The sequence below is a fragment of the Stylophora pistillata genome, chromosome 6, assembly GCF_964205215.1.
Source record: "Stylophora pistillata chromosome 6, jaStyPist1.2, whole genome shotgun sequence".
Lineage (NCBI taxonomy): Eukaryota > Metazoa > Cnidaria > Anthozoa > Scleractinia > Pocilloporidae > Stylophora > Stylophora pistillata.
In genome coordinates, this window is record NC_142524.1 from 23,931,749 (window position 1) to 23,943,164 (window position 11,416).

At 37.0% G+C, this 11,416-nt stretch overlaps 2 non-coding genes and 1 pseudogene across 3 annotated transcripts; 1 reads left to right on the plus strand and 2 right to left on the minus strand.

The window, feature by feature from the left end:
* The first annotated feature begins 91 nt into the window (after positions 1 to 91).
* On the plus strand, positions 92 to 6,763 carry LOC148728896 (uncharacterized; annotated as a pseudogene). The gene is made up of 5 exons (XR_015988714.1): positions 92 to 414; positions 1,802 to 1,872; positions 2,900 to 3,006; positions 3,568 to 3,677; positions 4,519 to 6,763. The product of XR_015988714.1 is annotated as an uncharacterized LOC148728896 (transcript).
* Positions 6,764 to 7,418: 655 nt separating this feature from the next.
* Trnay-gua (transfer RNA tyrosine (anticodon GUA)) lies at positions 7,419 to 7,508 on the minus strand. Its single transcript is given in 2 exon segments — positions 7,419 to 7,454; positions 7,472 to 7,508. It is a non-coding gene; the product is annotated as a tRNA-Tyr (tRNA).
* A 1,230-nt stretch (positions 7,509 to 8,738) lies between these two features.
* Trnay-gua (transfer RNA tyrosine (anticodon GUA)) lies at positions 8,739 to 8,825 on the minus strand. The gene is given in 2 exon segments: positions 8,739 to 8,774; positions 8,789 to 8,825. It is a non-coding gene; the product is annotated as a tRNA-Tyr (tRNA).
* Positions 8,826 to 11,416: the final 2,591 nt, after the last annotated feature.

Consider the following 11,416-nt stretch of genomic DNA (forward strand, 5'->3'; position numbering starts at 1 on the left):
TACTGGGTTAGAGTAAACTACTTTAGCCAATCACCTACCGTTTTTGTGGAAGAAAGCCAATCAGTACATCTCGACTACTGGCGGGAACATGGCGGGCCCTTCTGTCGGCGTGATTAAAGGCCATTTCATTGTGATGTTTCCGGTTGTGAGCGTCCTTTTTCCAGTTCATTTATCCTTTTTGCTTCATGATCGTTAACGTTCTTCATCCGAAAAATGGAAGATCAATACATTGTTTTGCTAGAGAGGGTTATCGCTGAAAACGTGCGTCTTCGAGAGGAGCTGGAAGCGCGCGACAACGAGAAGAAATGCATCCTTGCAGAACTCGGTGCAAAAATAGAGAGCTCTTCAAATTTAGGACAAGAGCGAGCAAGCAGGAAAAGAAAAAGGAAGACCCCTGTCCCTCAGCAGTGTCGTGTAAGTATATTTTTATCTTGGTTTCCTGTTAACCATGATCGCTTAGTTTGTTCTGTTAAAAAATTCGGCCTGTTCATAAATTTCGTGCCCTCCACGATCCGTGAGGTACTAGATGACCACGTGCTCAGTATGGCCCACAGGCAGTCCAAGCTCACTACCAGAAATGCAGACGTGACTCTTGGTTTGAGTGGTATAGTCTTACATACAGTTATTTATAAAGGTTTGTATGGAATGTAATCGGTTTGCCTTAAAAGAGAGAAAAAATGTCAAGTGTATTACTGCTTTCTTTTAGCAGTGGAACACCAAAATAGCGCTAACTCGCCGAAAACTCTTCAAAATGGCCTGAGACGCTGGTAATCAACAAAGAATACAACAAGGCAATAAGGTAAGTCAATTTTATTTCAAAACATGACATTTTTTCTCGCTTTTAAGGCAAACCGATTACATCCCATACAAACCTTTATAAATAACCGTTTGTAAAACTATACCACTCAAACCAAGAGTCACGTCTGCATTTCCAGTAGTGAGCTTTGGCCGCCTGTGTATAGCGGAGATATTTAAGGAATTTGATGCAATCTGTTGTAAAAAGACTTGTGCCATCTGTGGTGTGAAGATGTTTCCCGACATTGCCTGGTCTCAATGAGAGAGTGGTAGTGTTAATTTATTTACTTTTTTTTTGGGGGGGGGGGAGGGGGGGGGTGATTTACCTAGTAAGTAAATAAGTGTATTACTTCACCAGACGTTGCTCCCAACTTCACAGAATATAACACGTTTGTTGTTTTTATATTTGATATACCATACAGTTTATCATTTTCATGTAATTGTGTGTTCTGACCACAAAGTCATGGACAGTTCTCAATTCGAGAGCAGGGGGGTGAGAGCTTTCATTTCCTCCCAATGTCCTCTTTGCAGCCAACAAAGCATACTGTAGCTACATGTACTGTCTGGGAGTTCCTGTTTTTGGAAAAGTGCTAGATCACTTCAGGATACCAACATCAGCATTTTGCTTCTTTCATGTTTCTTTTCTTGCAATGCTTCAGGTGTCTATCATTCCAAAGGTGATGGACTTGCAATAATTATCTGCTTGCTGTTTTCAATGCTGATACCACAACAAGGCATAATCTCTGATTGGGGAGGTCAACAAATTTTGCTTTGAACACTTACTTGGTGCATGATCATATGCGTGTCAAAGTTTCAAATTAGATCACTCTAATTGCACGTCTACACGTACACTGTAAATTGTATGAGAAACTGGAATGGAAATACATGAAGAGCTGCACGTTTACCATAGATCCATTTTTAATTTGTTGTTGTTTGTTTTGCCAGGTATCTGAGGTAATTACCACTAATTTTACTGCTTTCTGTTCTTTCTGTCTGATGATTATAGCAAGACTTCAGAAACATGTACAAAGTCCTTATGTAGAATGAAGCTTTTGAGGGCTTTAAGTTGGATGAGTGGTAAAGGCTGTTTCTTTGATAGTAGAGTTATTTCCTGGTTCCCTGTTGTTTGTTGGTTTGTTTGTTTGTACGATTTTTTCTGTATGTTTGTTTGTTTGTTTTATACAGTGAGAAATTGAATTTTAGCAAATATACATGTAGGACAACACAATTTCCATATGGCACATTACAGGAAAGATAGTGACATGTCCCCTGCTACACATAAATATTGCATGTTTGCTCCACAATCCCTGTGGGAGGATTTTGCTGTTTTAGGGCAATTCTGTGCTGAAATCATTACTTTAAGGCTTTACTCATAAACAAAATGCTTTTGTAAAGCTATGACAAAGATATCAAATGCATTTTATCAGAGAAGGCTAACCATAATAAATTTCTTGAGGGTTTTTTGAAGATATAGCATCAAAGTTTGAAAAAATTGGTCAATTTTTTCAAGTTTCAATAAATTTCCATCCTTGTCATCCATAGTGATTGATGACAGGAAACAGTTTCAGAACCTTCAAATAGTCTTTAATAACAAAACCAGACCATTAGTTTTGGAATTCAATTGATGAAAAGGCACCTTCTAGCTTTTTATATAGTTGCCAAATAGTGTGACAATGCCCCTTTAAAAGCCCAGAAATTAAAGAGCATGTTTAAATGTTTTACCTAGTGCAAAGTCTTGTGAGGAAATAAATATTTTGACTACAAGTATTAGACAAGGACACTACACTGTAGGACACTAGGGCACTAAGATCAAGCAATGCACATATTGTGTATGTATTTGGCTCAGTTGCAAGAGCATAAAAGCAATGTACAGAAAGTCGTGCACTGGACTCCAGTTGGAATATCAGATTTTTCTTTGCTTTGTAGTCCGTACTTGGGACAAACTGAGCATGACATTCCCATTAGAAATGACTCAGTAAATGTATGTATAATTTTAAATAATGAATGTGCATTAAATTTTTGGCCTTGTAAAAAGTTCCTCTTGACCAAACTTAACATTGAATTTCTTTTATATTGTTTTTTTTTTTGTAAAAACTTTTAATAGCTCTAAATCAGAAACCAATGAAGAAGTCACAAAAACAGTTATGGATGCAATTGTGGCTGACCACATGGGAACTGAAAAGTGTCCCTGGTCTGTAGCTGAGATGAAAGGTATGAACAAAGAATAAGAGTTATTTGCTGGATTACAAAGAGGGCTTTTAAAGTCTGCCCTTTGACCAGAATTTGCCCACACATCCAGAGATTGTACATTCTGCTTTCAGTATTTTATTGTGGGTTACTGGTATATTGGTTATTCTCCAGCCTCCATTTGGCATGGAAATGTGCTCCGATACTTGTTTGCAGACATCTGTTCCAAGAAGTGAACAGTTTTCCAAGAGCATACAGCGTAGCTTGAGGAAAACTGTGAACTTTGTGGTACAAATAATGTCCAAGGACATATATCTGAGCATTTTTTCATGCCAAATGGAGGTTGTTGAGTTTATTACCCTTCTTTAATATTTCTGCATTTTACATGTGCAGTATCACTCAAATATTTCCCAAGTTTCACTGCAAATGGAATATTCAGTCACATGACACATTTACATTTAAACTAATCACACATCAGCAAAAACATTTGATGGATTATTAAAACAATAATTATTACTATTGAGTGAATGAAAATTTTTAAATCTCCCATTACACTGTACTGATGGTGTAACATTTTCTCCTAAGGTGCTGGTGCCACATATTTGAAAAGTCTACATGATGCTTCAATGAGAGCAAAAAAAGGGAAGCAAGAGGCTCACAAGAATCTCTGTCAGAAGCAAGGGAGAGTGAGAGATGTAAGTTTCTGTTGTAATATGCGGTAATTACCTTTTCAGTACAATCCCTGTAAACTTATGAATGTTAGGCTAACACCGGTAACTCCTGTTATTAGGCATTTCTTGAGTTTTAAATATGGCTCAAAATTAAGTCTGGCAAGGTTGCAAAATGTGAGTTATTTCTAGTTAGAGAATGTCTGCAAGTAAAATTTTCGCCTTTCAAAACTGTAACTCCTGAGAATTTGTGGACATTAATATCTATTAACAAGCTATTCTGAGAAACATGAATATGATACATATAATACTATTTTATAAATTGAATTAGATTTGTCAACTGTCAGGTGGCTCAAAACAGTTTCCAGCCCTTAGATTTGGATGGGTTATTATGACCACTCTCCATCACTTGATGCTACAATCATGGTACATGTATAAGAATACTGCCCAATCATTGGTGACCACATTGTTATTTTTGTGACACAATAAGTTACCATAGCAACCTCCTAAAAAACACCCTTAATTTGATAAGCATGATAAGATGCAACTTTCGACAAAGTTAAAAGAAATTCTGTGGACAGGATTCACAGCCACCACAATTTTTTTTGAAAATTTAAGGTTCCTGTGAACCCCACCTTAACTGTAGCATCAAGTGATAAAGAATGTTTATAGAAACCCATCAAAATCTAAGTGTCCGAAACTGCGTTGAGCCACCTTTAATGTTCACACATGCAAATATTTTTATTAGCTTAGTAATCTTATAGCGGTAATCAACTAGTAAAATATTAAAATTTCAATGATTTGGCTCTCTGTTAGATGAATAAAATCTACTTTTGTTGATTTTTGAGCTTTTTCTTTGATTGCTTAGAAAATCCAGAGGAGACTTCAAACCCTAAAGACCATGCCTTGGTCAGGGGAGAAGAAAGCTTTGGTGGAGCAGGCTGTTGGAAGTTCCCAATACACCAGCTCTGACGAGTCAGACTTTTCAGATGATGAAAATGGACAACCCAAACTTTATGGGTATCTTGTCAAAAAATTGCCTTGGGAAAGGCCAGCATTGACAAAAGTGAAAAAAGCTCTTGATGATGCGCATAGTAAAGCGTTAATGTGTGAGCAAGAGTGAACATGGTGGCAAGGCGATTTCATTCAATGCCATCTACAAAGCCCCGACCTATTGATGGTCTGGAATGGGCAGTGAGGCCTGAAGACCGAGCAACATTTACTAGCCCCACTTTCAGCCCTCCAACACCTACAATATCATCTCACAGTACCCTGTCCTCAGCAACAAGGACTTCATTTCGTGGCATCCGCCCTCCAACACCTTCAATTCCATCTGACAGCATCCCACCCTCCACAACAGGAGGTTCATCTTGCAGCATCCTCACTCCAGCACTTGCAACTCCATCTGACAGCACCCGACTCTTCATAGCAGGACGTTCACCCCGCAGCATCGTCACTCCAGCACTTACAACTCCATCTGACAGCACCCGACTCTCCATAGCAGGAAGTTCACCTCGCAGCATCGTCACTGTAGCACTTGCAACTCCATCTGACAGCACCCGACCATCCACAACAGGAATTTCATCTCGAAGCATCCACCCTCCAACACCTAGAAGTCCATCCCACAGCAACCGACTCTTAGGAACAGGAAGGTCATCTGACACCTCAGCAAAGACGAAAAAAGTGCCAAAATCAAAGAAAGACACTGTGTGTAGGCCCTTAAAAAGAGCTGCCACTTCTCCAGAGTACTAAGTTTATTGAACATTGATGGCATTGACTACAATGAGCACCCTTGAGTTTATTCTGGGAGAACCCCAAAGTTGCAAAGTTTGGTATATTTCAGGAAGACAGCAGTACACCAGTTTCAATTTTTATAAGTAAATGGCTCACATAGTTTTGTTTCAAGTGCACAATTTTATCTTTTTAATGTTACAGTTAAGAAATGTTTGAAAAGAAAGCTCACTTATCAAAAAAGGACAGTGCGCATAGGCGACTTTGCAGTGAGTTGACACTTGCCATGTTTACTAAGTTTATTTAATATTAAATTATTACGAAAATTGTACTTTGTCATTTTTAGTGATACTGTTAAGAAATGTTAGAAAAGAAAGCCCGAAATCCAAAAAAGTACAGAACCTGTAGGCCACTACAGCGACTTAAATGAAAGCGATGTAAACAATAATTATTGTAGTATCTATCAATTGAAATAAGAAAACGGTTTACAATTTTTGTTTCCCTCTGTTCTATTTTGAAGATACTGGAAGAAGGTTTGTGACTTTTATACATAGTTTCACAGTTTCGTCTTTTTAATATAATATTATAGTATTTAGTAACCCAGACGCTCTTGCGAGCTGATTTCTTACAAATATAAATCATTTTGAAGAAGTAACATGTGTCGCTTTAATAAGCATAACATTGGGATTAAACTGTCTTTACGCCAGGTGTAAAATTAGCGTAAGGAAGTACCGTGTCTTTAGTGTCGCTTTACACGCAACTTTAAGCGTAAAGTTTACATTACACTATCTTTACGCTAAATTTAACGGTAGCTTAAAGAAGTCTCATTACACCAACTTTACACATATGCATAAAGGTTGCGTAAAGCTTGCCTTTACGTAGTGTAAAGGTAGCGTAAAGTGAGAACTTTACGCTAGCTTTAAGTCGCCAATACGCCAACTTAAATTTGATTGTTCGTGCTGTGCAGCCCAATGGCTGAAAACGTCCGGACAGCAAGATGTCCAACCTTTCGCCGTTTCCTGTCGTAATCAATTTCTCTGTTAACTAATTTAAACTGTAACGTGAAGCTATGTTAAGAAAATTTATATTCATTATGAATCATCTGTCTATTGTGGTGTTAGCTATTTTATTTCATGCAGATTTTCTCAAGAATAAATTCAATCCGTTGAGATGGCAAATGAAATGTACTTGTTCTCTTCCATATTGTTTTCAGCCGATGGCACGTGCGCCGGAGTAAGATGTCACCCGGATGCTACATGCGAAACAAACTCGCCGCTTGATCCAGTTTGCGTTTTTAAAGACGGTTATCAAGGCGGTGGTCGAAAATGTTCTGGTAATGATTTTTTACTTTTTTTTATTAACAGCTCTTTTTTGCCCTCTTAGACATTCAACCTTTGAACCTCTCAAATCAGTAAGTGTATTCCATACTGCCCCTTGAAAATTTCCTGGGTTTGTATTTCTTTACTTTGTGATCAATTCCCTTTTCCTCAAGACCTTAAAGTTTGACTCAGCAGATATTATTTTTTAAGGAGAAATTAGATCTGGGAATCAGGGGTGAAAGGATTAAGACTGGAAGTACAGCCCCCAACAATTCGTAGGAGCATTTTTATTCCAGTTGTCCTATCATCGCGAGTCGTCGAAGTCTGGGTGGAGGCTTCCCAGCAAAGTCTTGTAGAACCTGTGTAGTCTTTGTCATAGTCTGTAGAGGTTCACTGGTTAGGACAGCCGACATATTAATTTTTTATTTGTGTACAATGTCAAATCGAATGACGAATACAGACTTCACATCAATTTTGTTTTTCGCAGTCAGGAGGCTTTACTAGTCATCCATCTTTACTAGTTATGTCCTACTGGTTCAGGATGCGGAACATTGCAGTTAAGTCTCGAGATATTTACAGCCCCTATACATTATAACGATACCTTAGTTCTTCCAATTAAAACAAGCGAAAAAAGAAACGCATCCTAAGTCGAAGTAAGGAAAATTCAAGGAGAAAAGAAATAACACAAAAATTTCATCAAACAAAAAAAAAACATCTTTCCTTCGAGCCGGATTCGAAGCAGCGACCTAAGGATATCAATCAAACCAATCTCTACAGTCCTCCGCTCTACCAATTGAGCTATTGAAGGTAATCGGATATATTAGGTTGTTAGTATTTCTCTTTTGAGTAGTTAGGTGTGGAGATATCCGTAAGTGTCGTAAGTGCTCAGTATCTAGATCTGGAAGACAAACCGATGAAGATAACTGTTATATCACAATTTGAAGCGTCGACATGTTTTGAAACAATAAAGCAATAGGTAAATAAGTCAAAAAAGAACAATGATTACACGAAACATTAATGAATTTATTTCATAATATCCAAGAAAATGGGAAAATTTTCCTTGGAGCCAATTATGTTTTATTCAGCTAATCGTTTTATAAAATGATTAGCTGCATAAAAAAGGCTTCATAAAAAGCGCTCCATATTTTTTAAGGCACCATTTTATAAAATGATTAGCTGCATAAAACATAATTGGCTTCATATCTTAAGCACCATTTTATAAAAAAAACAGTAGCTGAATATTGGCGGTAATGGTACCCCATACATTGTCAGTGTAGCTGGGTTTACTGTCACTGTTTTCGTTGTATCCATCCCTGACATTCCTGTTGCTTTTGCATTGTTCGCTGACAATGGTTAGCTTTTCAGTATCGTAAAAGCCAAAAGAGAGAGCGGTGCGCGAGGAAAGTCGTGACGTGACAACTTTCCCCGGATCCTACCCTCGCTTTCCCTGTGCTACGCCTCTCTTTTTTATATCCATAAGGGCGCGCACTCTTTAATTAATGGGACTTGTTGCTATCCTCTTCTTTACGCATGCGCTCTTTCTTTCCAGTGACATGAAATTGGAAAAACGTCTTTTAAAGCCTTTCGCGAGAAGGATTCGTCCTGCACAAATTAAACCTTTCCTATAACCTATTTGAGAAAGGGGTCTTTGCGTACGAAGGTGTTACACTGAGACATCATATTTTATATTTCAACAAGTTACGGCCTTTATTTTGCATCAGGCTGATGACGTTGTGGAGGACAAAGGTTATTGTTAGATATTTTCACTCTTGTTGATCAGTAATGCCTACTTAAAGTTTCGACTTTCGAATCATGGAAATCAACGCGTTTCTAGTTAGGAAACCAGGATTTCTCAGACGATTGCTGATAACCGAAGATTTTCCTTATGCAAATGCAGTAGTTATTTTGTAATAAATTATTCAGCGTCGACAGGTTTTGAAACAATAAAGCAATAGGTAAATAAATCAAAAAAGAAAAAAATGATTACACGAAACATTAATGAATTTATTTCATAATATACAAGAAAATGGGAAAGTTTTCCTTCGAGCCGGATTCGAACCAGCGACCTAAGGATATCATCTATGACTTCTACAGTCCTCCGCTCTACCAACTGAGCTATCGAAGGAACAGTTGTCAAATTATCTCGTAAACAGTAATTTTCCAGTTCAGTCTGAGTGGCGAATAGTATAAATTTGAGGAAACATAAACTAAACTTTAAATTGACAGACAACGAGTGAACAACATCGTAGATAAAATTATAACTATGAGTAAAGGCTGATAGTTTCTAAAGAAACTGTTTGGGGCTGCGTCGGTGGGGGTACCGAGATAATTTGGATATGTTAACAAAGAGCTAACGCTAACGCTCGGAACGTCAGCTTTTGTAATCGTTACGGTGGCAAATTTACCATTTCAACTTTGTTGATATATCCAGAATTATAACTAGTTAATCGAATTTAGATTGGTGAATGTACTAATTATTTAAAGATACAGGTTCTCAGCATAAACTGCGGCATTGTAGTTGACAGTAACCAATCAGTTGGCAGTTCAATCTAAATGGCGAATGGTATCAATCTCAGTACGACGCACAAAAAAAAAACTTTGAATCAACAGACAACCAGTGAACAACACCATGGTTAAAATTATAACTAGTTAATCAAATTTACATTGGTACATGTACTAATTATTTAAAGATACATCAACAGTCAACAACAACGACACTCTTGTGGGGACCTTGGTAAATTAACGCTGTATTTGATAGCCCAAAAACGTGCAGTTGTTCAAATGATAAACTATAACCTTTGGCCCTTTTTTGATAATTTAAGAGTCGACTCTTCCACTTTGATCTCCTTAGTTTGTCCTGCTGATGTTATTAACAGCTTCTCTGTGCGATATTCTGAAAGTATTTTAAAAAGGAAACAGGGTTTGAATAACAAAGACTTTCACTTTCTTTCAGATGAAGAGGAATCATTTCATTCTGTTTTGTTTCAATCCAGTCCCCAACAACAGTCACTTTGTATTATACGAAGGTGTAACCCAGAAGTAACAATAACAGTCACCAGTCGGTTTACCGCCCCCTGTAAGGGCTCCTACTGTGGTCTGTTTGGTTTGCGAGTAGTCTTCGGCTAATGAATTTCGGTTAACCGAGCCCCTGTCGGGTACAGCCGCTTTCACACCTTCGGCAGCCGCTTATGGAAAGAGTTATCGGAACTAGCGACTTTCTCATATAAAAGAAAAGCAAGCGACAAGCAAGCGTAGAATATAACATCTTTTACCTTTATTTAACTGTTCAATTACAGGAAAATTCCCCCCTAGCCTTTTGAAGAAAATTAATCATTAATTGTAAACATGATAACAGTATTACAATTGTAAGAAATATACAACTTTTTTTAGAGACATGTTTCGGCATGCCTAGGCCATCTTCAGTTCAATCAATGAGTACCTGAACGCGAGTAATTATATAACAGACAAGTAGATGAATAAAATATTTACAGTATGATGTAATACAAAAGCGGGTACTAATTACGGCGTGACAACAAACATGAACTTAAAGATGTGGACTAAAATGCTAGAAAAGTGTTATAATGCTGTAATTGTTTGTTAAGTTCAGGTTTGATCTTATTTATATAAAAAGCTTCTTTGAGTTTTAAATCAATTGAGTTGTTGGTAGAATCCAGAATACTAAACCAAGAAAGGGAGTATTTGTTCTTACAAGAAGGAGATGTGTTAAAATGCTTAAAAACATGCGAGTTCTTATCGCTTTCCGTGTGCTACTTTATCCTAGTAGAGAAGTGGCGACTAGTTTCGCCAATATAGTATTAAAATAGTATTACAATTATCGGACACAAATAAATAGAGAATTCTACAGATGTCTCGTTCATTCTCCAGTTTCTATATTGGTGAATTTAAAGTAATCTATTTACCATATATCTAGCTGTATATTGGTTTCTTTCTCTTTTTCCTTAGCTTTCTGTTGTTTTATTCGTTAAATAACACAGAGGGTCGCAATCTTTTTAGTGACAATTCATGCAACTGGAAAAGCGTGCATAATTTATGGCCTTGAACTCATTAATTTCCTTTTCCCGCCATGTCATTTATTTATGAAACTTCCCTTAGAAAGAGTATACACGAAAACTTCAGAGCTGACCAGAATCTACCTTTTTTTTTTTAAATAGACAACAGAGACAAATTGTGCAAAATTAAGATTATTTTTTGGTAGCGCATCATGGCCTCTCGATAAACTAAGGTTTCAAGAAAATTGTTCAGAGGTTGTTTCTATATTTTGCTATAGGTTTTGTTTTCCAGAGATATCTGTTTAAAAACAGACCAAAGCTTTTAAAAAGCAACACCTGGACGATAGGTAAGAATAGAGGGAAACGTATTTATATTATTTATTATATTTCCTATAACCTGAAGTTCCTATTTTGACGACGATGGCATAATTTCCTTAGTAACGAGTTCATCATATGCATTTAAATGTAAATATCAAAGCACAAATTAAAAATTCATTAAGTTTATACTTGACCCTATCCAAAAAATAGAGAAGAAAAGGTAAATATCTTTGAGCACTAACAACATAACAAACAAAGAATTCTATTTCTTTTCAAGAGCTTTTTCATTTCATTGGTCCAATTATCTTGACAATAAATGAACTTGGAAGACATAGTGACCATATGAAGGGATAAAATTACTCCAGGAGGTTAATAAACTTACAGTTAC